This window comes from Ursus americanus, chromosome 20, assembly GCF_024610735.1.
Source record: "Ursus americanus isolate L20-20 chromosome 20, mUrsAme1.1.p, whole genome shotgun sequence".
Classification (NCBI taxonomy): Eukaryota; Metazoa; Chordata; class Mammalia; order Carnivora; family Ursidae; genus Ursus; species Ursus americanus.
Window position 1 is genome coordinate 2,413,686 of NC_142146.1, and position 13,272 is coordinate 2,426,957.

The 13,272-nt window shown below is 42.1% G+C and overlaps 1 protein-coding gene across 2 annotated transcripts in view; it reads left to right on the top strand.

The window, feature by feature from the left end:
* Positions 1-4,360: 4,360 nt before the first annotated feature.
* The window catches only part of ZNF445 (zinc finger protein 445), a 30,831-nt gene continuing 21,919 nt past the window's right edge, over positions 4,361-13,272 (top strand). The window contains exon 1 of one of the 2 annotated variants that reach the window (XM_045798381.2): positions 4,361-4,482. The gene's annotated coding sequence lies outside the window, so the exon portion shown is untranslated. The remainder of the gene's footprint in view (positions 4,483-13,272) is intronic. The other variant, XM_045798380.2, reaches the window with a different exon arrangement.

Consider the following 13,272-nt stretch of genomic DNA (forward strand, 5'->3'; position numbering starts at 1 on the left):
CTCACAGTGGCGAAGAAACTATTGGAAAACATATTTCCTACTTGGAATTTACATGCCACAATATCTAGTGACTGAGGCACCCACTCCACTGGGTGGGTTTAGCTTTAACTAAAACTTTGCAAACTTCGTGGAATTATTACTGTTCCTATCACCCTCAATCACCAGACAAGGTTGAAGAACTAATGGAATCCTCAAACTCAAAAGCTTTAAACTCACTGAAACTACTGGACTCCTGTGGTCTAAGGAATTGCCTTTGGCCTTGCTGACTATTTGCAGTACCCTCTTTGTGAGATTGTCACCAGCAGACCAATATCGTTTGGTATACAACGTTCTATTGATCCCTTTTTGTACTATAAGTCTTTTGCGGCTTATGCTAAAACCTATCATCAGCAGGTTAAGGAATCTCTTCCAGAACCCAATGCAAAAAATCCTGTTGTTCATGATTTGGTATTTTGGAAATGCTACCAGAGGAACATAGCACTTGAACCCTGTTGGAATGGGCATTACAAGTGCTCCTGATAGCTGACACTGCTGCAAGACTAGAAGGGATTAAACCATGGGTACAGGGGCGCCTGGGTGGCTCAGTCGTTAAGCGTCTGCCTTCCACTCAGGTCATGATCCCAGGGTCCTGGGATCGAGCCCTGCAGCGGGGTCCCTGCTCCTTTGGGAGCCTGCTTCTTCCTTTCCCACTCCCACTGCTTGTGTTCCCTCTCTCTCTGGCTGTCTCTTTCTCTGTCAAATAAATAAATAAAATCTTTAAAAAATAATAAAATAAACTGTGGGTACACATCTCCCAGCTGAAAACGATCTTCCTGACACTTGGTCCTCCTCTTGCACAGGCGACCTTAAAACCAAGTTAACCAGGAAGCTGATGACTTCATGTGGTAGACAGCTTCCATTTAAGCTATCAAAGCAATAATTCATACTTTCACTAACCTCAAACATGAAACCCTTTCCTTTTCTCCTTCTTTCATTTTGGCATTGGCTTGGAAAAATAATGCCATCATCCATATCTCCCAAGCCATTGTTAAAGGGGGTAACCTTTCACACTGCTGTATTAATCATCAAAACCCTCCCATTTGTCCATGATGCCAGAGTTCCCCTGGTCCTCCCTGTGACCAATTTTTCTTCCCTTCCCAATGAAGCCATAAACTACAACTGAAGTCATCTACAGAGTCCGACTTTTATGACCAGAACATCGAGAGCCTTTGCTTTAACCTGTCTTCTGTCATTGCTATATAGACTCAGAGAGACAGGAATACCTTTAAAAACATCAGTACATTCTAGTGGTGGCTGGGTGGCTCAGTCATTTAAGCATCTGCCTCTGGTTCAGGTCATGATCTCAAGATCCCTGGATGGAGTCCTGAGTCAGGCTCCCATCTCAGAGGGGAGCCTGCTTCTCCCTTTCCCTCTGCGCTCCCCCGTTTGTGCTCTCTTTCTCTCTCTCAAATAAATAGAAAAAAAATCTTTTAAGAAAATAAAAACATTAGTTCATTCTCACCATCACGTTTTTATGATTTTCTAAACATCAACTACCCCTGGCTGAGAACTGCAAATTTCTCCACATGCACCCACCTTAGCAAAGCATTTAGAACTACCTTTTATTTTAGAACAGAGAGTTACCTTCCCAAGTGCAGTGAAAGCCTAACTGATCCAAGGCTTAACCGGGCAAATGAAAAATCCCAGTGAATAAATTCATTAATAATAATACTTTCATGGGAAGAGTGTGTGCCCTAGCAGGGATTATTATTTTCTGTGGCAGTTTTGAGGAAAAACATATTTCTTGGGCTTAAGAATGCCTACACGGCTGGCACTTAATCAGACAGTGCCTTTTGGGTTATCTAATCGTCCGCCTAACTGCCCACAATCAAACTGAGACATCTCACGGGCCAATTTCCCTCAACTTGCATTATTGAAACAAATGGGAATTGCCAGAAGGCATTCAAGATTCAGAATTTGCTTCTTTTGGCAGATCCTCACTCCCCCGCTGGGAGCAAGTGCAAATGAGGCTATGACCATGAAACTATTTAACTCTTGAGGATATTGCAGAATCTACTGTTGAAGCAGTAACTGCCCAGCAAAAATCCCTAAACTCTCTGGTGAAAGTTGTTCCTGATACTAGCATAGTCCTTCATTATCTTTCAGTTGAGCAGGGAGGTAGGCGATTGTGCTGTGGCCAACACCACCTGTCGCACTTGGATGAATTCTTCTAGGGAAAGTGGAGTCTCAGCTGCATGAGACCACCGACCCAGCCAATTGGTTTAAGAAAGCGACTCCTTCAGTAGGGTCTTTCTCTGATTTATTTGACCCTGACTGGTTTGAGTCTTGAGGACCATGACGACTCCAAAGTGCACTCCAGACATTGGGAATCATTCTACCTATAGTAATCATAGTAGTCCCCCTCGTGCACTTTGTTCACTCAAAAGCTTTAAATGCATGCTTCATCCACTAACCACCAAGGGAGTCATCTCCCTAATATTATAATGTCAGAAAAGTTACAAAGAGAATAACCAATTTAAAGAATGTGAACCTGACATCGTGGCCTAAGATTACCACACAGAGATTCAGCAAAAACTGTGAGAATTCTAGAGTAGTAGCTGGGAGTAGTGCTAATGCCTTACATTTTTGCTCATGTCTCTCACTTAGGCCAAGAGTCTGATTTAAATGGGGTAGCTGTTAAAGACAAGACAAGAACACCAAAATGGAGTTGCTTATGCTACTCCCCACATCATCAAAATGAGACTTAATTTACTTACAGTTTTGGTGACTTACTTGCATTTTGGTCTCCCAGACATGGAATCTGCAACCAATCTGTCAAAGAACAAACTTCAAATTTTAAAGATCTTATTGGCTTCATTCAGTGACTCATAAATCAGGCAGCACCCAGTCTAGCAGATAGAAAGAAGCTTCAGAGAGTTATACAAGGCAATACATTTTATAGACAAAAGGGAGCAAGAAGAAGGATGTTACACTAGACAAAAAGGTAGATTGGTTATTACAAGGCTACTTTCTTTATAAGGGATGGCAGGGGTTTTTATCAGGTGGATTACCTAGACCTAATGCTGATCAGGAAATTCCTGATTGACTTAAGATTCCATTTCTGGGTTAGCCAAAACTGTAAGTTCCAGTTTGGTGACAGGAGGCAGAAGAAGAAAGGGGGCCAGGGAAGGGTTGACCACTCTGACTCCATCTTGCAACAGCCACTGTTTTGGGGAGTCCTTAGAAGAGCAGACATTTTTTGGAATCATGATAAGCATCTTGAGGTTTAGACACTTGAAAAGTTACCCCATCTCACAATACTGAGTAAAAAAGGTCAACCAATCACTGAGCAACCCATACCAACCGAATTTTTTCCTCCAGTGTGGTTTTAAGCTTAAAAAATACCACCTCCCCTGGTCCTCTTCAGAAAGGCACATCAACTGAGTTGGGTTGCCCTTCCTGGTTTGCAAACCTAAATAAAGATTTGTCTCCTTTTTCCTTCCTCATAGGATCACTCCTGAAGGTTTTTTTGTTTCTTGTTTGTTTTGGTTTGTTTTGGTTTGGTTTTTTCTTAGCATAAGCGACTCCATTTTGGGCCTGTTGTCTTTAACAAGTCAATCAAGATTTTCCTGATTATCCTGAGTTGGGTAATCTGCCTGATAACCCCCCCCCCCCGCGCACCCCCTATAAGCAAAGTCACATTGCAATAACCAGTCTACCCTTTCGCCTAATATAATCTTTTTTTCCTGTTCCCTTCTGCCTGTGAAATCGCTAGCCCTTGTATAGTTCTTCCAGCTCCTTTCTTTCTATCTGCTAGACTGGATGCTGCCCGATTGGTGAACTGCTGAAGAAAAGCCAGTAAGATCTTTAAAATGTACTCAGTTGAATTTTGTTCGGGAGAAAACAACTGGAAGCCAGGGGGAGGTACGGTTTTGTGTGCCTGTTTGGAAATCAGCAAGTACCCCTAGATGTGGTGGTGATGAGGGAAGAGGTCCTCCTGGAGTAATGAGTGGCCCCCATAACAGCTCTCCCTTTGGCCAGAACCAGTCAGCTAGAACTTAGTGCTCCCTATTTTGACCCCTAGTTTTGGATCCCATCCTTCCCTGGGGGGAGGGGGGTGCGCGCGGGGAAGGGGGGGAGCACTGGAGGGCAGCAGGGCACACACCTTGGAAAGGATGTGGTCAAATTTGGGAAGGCCCATAGAGCTCTGGACCCTGACAGGGCATTGGCCAGTGGAGGGCAGGCGGTGGGGCGGAGGGCGCGGGGCGGGGGCGGGGGGGTTGTGGGGGACCAGCCAGGCACGCGCTCACAAGCCCGCTAGCACGGCACTGGCGCCAAGGAGAAGCCGAGACGCTGGCCCTCCCAGCTTCCTAGAGAGGCCGCCGAGGCCCGGGGCGGCGGCGCGCGTGCGTGACGCGGGCCAACGGAGAGACCGGCGCGGGGCGGAGGGCCCTGGGCAGATGGTGTGGCCGGAGGAATGACTGCCGTGGGCTTAGAGAGTCGGTGAGGGGCCCGGCGGGGCGCGGGGGCGTCGGGGGCCGCTGGCCAGCGCAGGGTTCGGGAGGGCGACGGGGGCGTTCGGCCCCTCCCGGGCTGAGAGTAAGGGGGCAGGGCGCCGGCTGAGGCCGGGCCCGGAGGCTGCGCCCTGGGCGGGTGGTCTAGCCGGGGATCCGGTGCCGGCCTCCGTGAGGCGCGTACCTGGAAGTGCTTTGCAGCCCGGGGCAGAGAGGTGGGAGTGACGGCTTTTGCGCTTTATCCTTTCTCCCAACTATGCAAACAAAGCGTACTTGTTATGGACAATTAGATGACCCGGATGAGTGCCAGAAAAGCAAGAGTGACCGCAATCCACAAATAGTGTCGTCTGGATGCTTCCTGACACTTTAAAATTCGTTCATAATTGTGCAAACTCATACACACACACACACACACACACACACACACACACTTACCTGGCAGGGGAGATACCATGATCTCGAACGAAATGGGATCATACCATCATTGCTTTAAAAAACTTCTTTTGGTATAATCGTGATACAGAAATACTGCGCTAAGATATACAAAATAGGTACCGTAGGACACAATAAAATTTGCCATTTTAACCATTTTAAAGTGTGGCATCATTCAGTGGCATTAAGTATGTTCATACTCTTGCTTCTTGAAAATTACAGTACTTTGAACCGGTGGAATGCATTTGTTCACCTGGTGGTCAAAATTGGTGCCAGCATTATGGCATTACTAAGACATATTTCTGAGAGTATAATGAAAAAAAAATTTTCGTTAGCAGTTTATTTTCCATAGTACACATTACATAAAGCTGTAAATGCTCAGCAAGTGACGTTTGTGCAGAAAAATAGCAAAGTCTTGTTTATTAGGACGATTGTCTCTTTTCAAAATGAAATGAGGTATATAAAAAAGGTAGTTTTTATTTTTGTAATATATCTTTTACAGATTTTATTTTAATAAAGGGGTTTTTAAACAGAAGGTACAGCTCTAATTTAAAACCACTGTACTAGGCCTCGGAAATCAGAGAATGGTCTTCTAGGTTAAAAGTGGTGGCCAGGAAAGAACAGCATCCTGTTTCAAACTGTAGTTCAAGAGTGAAAACTCAGTATTAGTATTAGGTACGTTATTTGCAGGGAAATGTCAGCGAGTGGTTTTAGTTGTAATTTGTTGAAGGAATTTCAGAGGACTTACATCTGTTTACACATGTATGTATCTGTGTGTATTGAGGGTCTGATGAGTGAAGGTGCTCTTACATGTCGTGTTAATGCTGGAGAAAGGCAGACAAATTTTGGTTGAAAACTGTAATCCTTCCTATAGGTCCAAACGATGGGGATGTTTTGAAGATAAACCTCAATACATACATACAAAGGAAACTGACAAGAGCATCAAAAATACTAACTATGCCACTTTAAGTTTCTGTGGCTCCTAGTGTCCAGGAAGTCTTAGTGCATAAGCATTCTGTGATATTGGTGAGTTGCTCTGGAGTAAATACACATAATGTATAGTGACCGTAACTTACCTTATTTGGCAGTCTTCAGGATTTTTGTATCAGAAACACTGTGAAAGAGCTCCCTCAGGTGAATTATGATGTGCTGTACAAGATTGAATTTTTGAGCTTAAGCATTTCCTTCCCTGATCTTAAAGCTTTTAACCTCCTTCCTTGTTTTATTATACTGATTTATTATATCGCTCTGGACACTGTCTAACGTACCTGTGTTTTCTTCACTTCATTGTTTGTCTTCCTATGAGCTCTGCAAGGCAGTGTTTTTGTTTTGTTTTTTGTTTTTTGGGTTTTTTTTTTTCTTTTTTTTTTTTGGTCTCATTCACTACAGAGACCTTAGTGCCTGGGGCATAGTAGGTGCTCAATAGGTATTGTTAAGTTAATGAAAGAATGACTAAATTGGAGATAAGAATGACAGTATTTGGTATCTTTTTCGATTGCCAAGTTAATTTTTAAGCTAAAAAAAAATCGGAAAAAAAACCTTAACATGCTTCCTCGATTCAAAAAATCTTTTTCTTTTGAGTAATTGTGGACTTACAGGGGTTGCAGAAATTGTACACAGTTCCCTTATAGTCTTTACTCAGTTTTCCTAAAGTTAACATCTTGCATAACCATAGTACCGTCATCAAACTTAAGAAATCTATAGTGGCACGGTACTGTTAATTAAACTGCTGACTTTAATTTAGAGTTCATCATTTTCTCACTAGTGACCTTTTCCTGTTCCGGGATCCAATCCAGAATGCCTCGTTCCATTTAGTTGTCATGTCTCCTTGTTTTCCTTTAGTATGTGACAGTCTCTCCATCTTTCCTTGTTTTTCGTGACCTCGATGCTTTCGAAGTATGGTGTGCTGGTATGTTAGAAAACCTCTCACTTTGGTTTTGTCAGACGTTTTCTCCTGCTTCGAGTGAGGATGGTGTCGATATGTCTTATTACTGCTGATATTAATTTTGATCTAGTGGTGTCTGCCACGTGTCACCACTGTAAAGATACTGTCTTTCCCTTTGTAACTAGTGATTATTTGGGGGAAGATACTTTGAGACCTTGTGTAACAATATCCTGTTCTTCCTTACTTTCACTCACTAATTAGCCTTCCTGGTGGCTCTTATTAGTGTAGTGGTCTAATGGTGACTTTCATTTCTGTTATTCCCTCTGCAGTTATTAATTGGAATACTTTCTGAGGAAGAGTCATGCCTTGTTTTCCTTTGTTTTATTTATTCAGTTAGTTATATCAGGGTGTGATGTTGGGTATGTATTCTTTGAGCTGTGATGCAGTGCTGATATTACTTATTTTGTTGCTTAAATTATTCTGGCCTTGGCCGTTGGGAGCTCTTTGCAGTTGGCTCCTGTTTCCCCTTGAAGTGCCCACATCCTTTTTGGTGTCTTTCCCTGACTTTCCGGCACCACAGAAGACTCACGTTGTTGTATCTTCCCTTTCCCAGCCCTGGAGACCACCACTTCTCCAAGGAGCCCTAGTTCCGTTTATTGGAGAATGGTATGGAGAAACCAAGTTTTGGGCGCTAGGTTTGAGCTCATTTCTTAATTGATATATTTGTTTAAGTATAATGTAACATTCCAATTATGTACTGGAAGCAGTCTTTCCTGTTTCCTTACCAGTGTATAAAATAAGGCATATGTACCCTTACACTGGGAGGGAAAAGCACAAGAGTAAGAGACTGCTTAATGAGGATTTTAAAAGAAAACAAAATCACATTGTGTATGAGTTGAAGAGACAAAATGATGAAGGAAGGGAAGGAGGGCGGGAAGGAATGTCCCTGAAAAATGCCCAGATAATTGCCTGGGATGACTGAACTTTTTCTTCTGTTCTCAAAAACTAGTTGGGACATGGAGAAAGCCTGAGGCATTAGGATACCTGAATTTAACCATACAGGTTCAGCTCACTGGCCCCCATGTGCTCTGGGTCTTTCATCCAGAGTCCAAAAGGCCCTGGAGGTCTTCTCTGTGTGCGTGGTTGCAGAAGCTGGACTAACCCTTTCTTCGGGTGAAGGCCTGGAATCCTTTGCCAGATTCCTGGCTTTCGCCCTCAGTTTCCTGTCAGTCTTCTCATCACCTCTGTCCGGATGCTTCACTGACCTCTTCAGACATTTCTGTAACAGCTGCTTCAGAACAGGTCCGCTTGGAGGCTTATTTTTGGTGCTAATTGCACTGTGGGTCTCCATTTCCTGAGAGAGGTCTTGCCGATTATATTTTCTGGTGGATGCGTTTCTTCTAAATATTTGTCTCTGGCCTCAAGTTCATTCTCTTTAGCCTCACTGCCAGGTTTCTGGTCACCTGAGCAGCTTTCTAGTTCTTTCATACTTTAGTTTCTTTCTCTTCTCCAGTCTGTTCTGCAAGTTTGTTGGGGAAAGTCCCTGTCCCTCTTTCTCTTGACTTTGGGCTTCCTTCTGAGCAGTTGTTTCTGCTACCTGTTTGTGCTGCTGGGGCTCAGCAAGGCTGGAGCCTGCCCCACTTGCTCCTGAAGCACCCTTTCCTGTCAGCCACCTTTTGTTGTTGCTGGTGTTCAAGTCTGTCTGTGGGCCTTCAGCCACTTAACTTTATCATTTCCGTCCTTTTCCTTTGCTTTTGTTTTCTCAAGTACTTATTCTTTTTTTCTCCCCTAGTTTTCACAGCAAGGCTTCATTTCTCTGCGAACTTCAGCAGACTCCTCAGCGTGCATGATCCTTTCCTTTACTTGACTCTCATGCCCTGAGAGCAAGAGTGTCATTTCTGTTAGCTGGATGGCAGCGTGCTTTCCGGTGTGAGCCTCTTTCCGTCTGTGTTTAGTCATTATTTTTTTGTCTGTCCTGATAGCATTGCCGCGTCTGGAAGATGTCGAATAGGTATTGGTTTATAACAAAGAGCGGATGGCTTCTGGGTGAAGGTAGTGGTTTCTTTAAGTGTACTTAGTGATGGTGGGAGATGGAGGGTGGTTTCAGGGGAGGATGAGCATCATTTATGAGCATCATCAGAGGATGAAATAAAAATGGCGCACCCTGATCTCCAGCCGGAGGTCTCAAAGATCAGGACCCCTACGTTCAGTGCGCTTTCGGGGAAAAGCAGTCAGTCATTTTTATCTCCCCAGTTTCAGCCTCACTCTGATCACCCAGCCTGTGATCAAGCCTTTTTTATCTCAGACATACTGCCGTGTTTTCAGTTTCAAAGCCCTATAGCTTCCTGCTTTGTACACCCTTACTGCTCCTCCCGGGAAAAGAGGGAGAGTCTTGCTGGGTTCTGCTGCGTGCAGGGTCCCTGCTCCAGCATCAGTCGCCCGCTGATGCGTGCACCCATACCGCACCTTCCCTGGGAAGTGGGAAAGTCTAGCCCTTGTTCTGCCGCTTGATGGGCCTCTGTTCAGAAAGCAGTCCACGGAGCTGCCCACTTCATGGTTTATGGCAAACCCAGCTGAGAGTCCATTCCTGGGTTCACTGATTGCAGCTGGCTTCCCCACTCTTTGGGAGCTCTGCTGTATTCAGGCACCTCCATTCACTCTGTACTCTGGGGATCTTGGGACCACACTGTCCCACCCAGGATTCTGCCCGGTTTCACCATCTGAGCGCATTTCAGGCAGGGACTTCCCTTACTGGAGCAGACTTCTAAAAGTTCAGATTTTGCCCTCCTCTGCTGCATCACTTTCTGTTAGCTGGCTTATGGAGGCTTTCTTCTCCTGAGGTTTATCTTCCAGTAAATTACCTCAGATTCACTTCTCCGCCCCTCCTACCTTGCAAAAAGTGTCACTTTTCTATTTGTAGAGTTGCAGCTATTCTTTTCTTCGAGCCCAGGTTGAATTCACAGGTGTTGAGAATGATTTGATAGCTATCTAGCTGAATTCATGGGTCCAGATGAAACTAGGGTCCCCTACTCCTCCACTGTTTTCCTCCCCTCCTCTACATGCACTCTAAGAAAAGAGACGTAGTACACAGATGTTACATTAAAAAATCAAATCACATACACACACAAATCAAAACTACAAATTAAGTCTCCTTTAACTACTGTTCTCAAATTCTCCACTCCTACATTCAGTAAGAAGTTTTTATGAATCCTTCCAAGCCATTTTAAATTCCTTTGAGTACTTATATGTACATCACATATATGTACACTTATATACACATATATATGATTTTAGGTTTTTTTCTACAATTATATCTAGGAATTTTTTTTTATCTTAACATATGTTTTTGTTATTGATGGGAACTGTGGTCAAGAGCACCTTCTCCTCTCTTGCATAACAGCTTAAGTGTGGCCTTGAGCTGGGAGCATTTCCTTGCAAAAAGATAAAGAGCCCTCTGGGCTTATTGCCTTGTGAGGGACTATCTTTCTCTGTTGGTTGCTCAGTGTATACCACTTTGTTCTGCCTTATGCCTGTGACTCCTAGGCCCACCCCTCCTTTCTGTATTTCATCCCCACGGGCAAGGGGCTGAGGGTCATACTGCAGCATGAAGTGTAGTGCTCGTCTCCACACCATCTATCTGTCACATTGCCTGTGAAGTGGATCTGCTCTTCATGGGGGACCCAGTGGATTACAAGAGGTTGAATCTTGTGCACTCTCTTTTCCCTTGCTGTAAGTAAATATTGTACTGCTTAATTAAGCCTAGTATATATGTTGTCGGTTCTCAGCAACTTAGAATCATGCTCTGGTCTCTTCTGTGAGTAGCGTTCACCTGCTTTTTAACCTTGACTGCACAGCCTGAGCACCCACCCACCAAACAGTGAAACAATAAAGTTAATGCTTAAGGGTCTAGTATAGTCTTTTGAACTGTTGTGCTAGGTATTTCATCCTAGAAAGTGCTACACTTTCGTTTAGCTCTATTGATGAACAAGTCATTTATTTCCAATATTGGTTATAAAACAGTACTCTAGTGAGCACCTGTGTAAATGTCTATATACCTCTGAAAGTGTTTTTCCAGGGAGATTCCTGGAAGTGAAATTCCCGGAGCCTAAGTAATGGGACTTTTTACTTTTGCTACAGACTTCCCAACTACCTTTTCTGGTGCTGTATAAATTTAAATTTCTGTCACTGGTACGTGTTTTTGTTCTTTTTTCTGGTCAAGAGATTTTCAAATACTATAGTATATCACTTTTCCTGTTGTGTTTTTTAGAAATCCTTGCTTGCGCCAAGGTTCTGACTCTGGGAATTCATTTTGTGTGTAATCTTACTTTTATTTTTATTTGCCTAGCCAGTTATCCTAATGCAAGTCATTGAATTATCTGTCCTTCCCACTGTCGTGTAATGCTACCTCTGTATAATGCTTCCTGTCTCACATCGATCTGTATGCCAGATCTGTGTATGTGTTTAAGTCTTGGTCTGGATTCTGTACTGTTCCTTTTATCTGCAATTTGTATATTCCTTCAATAGTACTCACTTTTTTATAGTACTCACTATTTTCATCATAAGCTGTATTTGTGGTAGAACAAATCTTTCCACCTTTAAAAAGTTGTCTTCACTATTGTTGGCCTTTACTAATTTGTGTGAATTGTAGAATATGTTTATCAACTATGAAAAAAGGCTATATTGGGTTTTGTGATTTTATAGACTTTTTATGTTAATTTAAGAAGAATTGACATCTTGGAAGTAATAATTTCCTATACTTAAGGCTTTTCAGGTCTGTTTCATCTTTTGTCAGTTTAACTATTTCTCCATTAAGGTTGTGTACATTTTTTATGAGCTTTATTTCCGGGTATTTTGTGTTTTTGTTCTTGTTGTTGCTGTTGTGTTCTGTTTCTAAGTGGTTGTTGCTGGTATATTAGAGAAGTACTGTTATATATTGATTGATACTCAGCTTCCTCAATTACCTCTCATATTAGTTCTAATGGTTTTTCAGTTGATTCTCTTGGATTTTTTTAGATGGATGTTTATCATTCATAAGTAATATTAGCTTTTTAAGACTTTTTAAAAAAATTTTAAGTAATCTCTACACCCAACATGGGGCTCAAACTTACAACCCCGAGGTCAAGTGTCACGTGTTTTACCAACAGAGCCAGCCAGGCACCCTGGATCTTTGATCCTCCTTTTCTAACAGTTCTCTGCATATTTCTTTTTTCTTCCTTCCTTCCTTTCTTTATTTTTCTTTCTTCCTTTCTTTTGTCTTAATTGCACTGGCTAGTATTATACTGTATGATTGTTCCTGATTTTAATTGCAAGGCTATTAATATCTTTACCACTTGATGTCATATTTGCTGTAAATATCTCTTGGTTTTTCTCCATCTCAGGTGGGGGAGTTTCTCTTTATTCCTGGCTTGTGAAGACTGTGTACCAAAAAGGAGATAAAGCTATAATAGACTTTTTTTTTTTTTAACTTTAAGAGGATACCAATATATGAAGAGCTGTATAATACTAAATTTGAAATTTTTGATGAACATTCAGGTTATTTTTTCCTTTTGACTGTTGTGAATAATGTTTCTATGAACATTTATGTACAAGTTTTTTTGTGGACTTGTCTTTTCATTTATCTTGGAGGTGTGTGTGTGTGTTTATGTGTATATATGTATGTATGTATTTGTATCTCCGTGTATATATGCAGTTCCAAGTAGTAAAGCATGTTTAACTTACTGAAGAATTGCCAGGCTGTTTTCCAGTGTGGCAGCACGTGAGTGTTCTATTATCTCCCCAGTCTTATCAACACATGTTATTTTCAGACATTTGACTCTGACCATCTTAGTGGGTGTGAAGTGTGGTGTTAATCTGCTTTTTCCTGCTGACTGATGTTGAGTATCCTGTGTGTGTTTCAGCCATATTTGTATTTTTTTGGACAAATATCTATTCAGATGCTTTGTCCAATTTTAACTGTATTTCTCTTTTTATTATTGAATTGTAAGAGTTCTTTATGTATTCTAGATACAAGTCCCTTATAAGATATGTGATTTTCAAATGTATTTTCCTGGTCTGTGGCTTGTCTTTTCACTTTCCTCATATGCCCTTTGAAGCACAATAGATTTAAATTTTGATGAAGTGCAATTTTTCTATTTTTAATTTTATTTGCATGTGCTTTTTTTATGTATTTGGTAGAATGCATTACACAATCCAGTGTCACGAAGTATTATACTTATGTATTCTAATGACAGTTTTATAGTTTTAGCTGGTACCTTTAGGTCTGCAGTTAATTAATTAATTTACTTAAAATCAATTTAATTAACATGTAGGGTATTGTTATTTCAGAGGTAGAATTTAGTGATTCACCAGTTGCATATAACACCCAGTGCTCATTACAAGCCTTCCTTAACTCCCATCACCCATTTACACCATCCCCCACCAACCTCCCATCCAGCAACCCTCACTTTGTTTCCTATAGTTAGA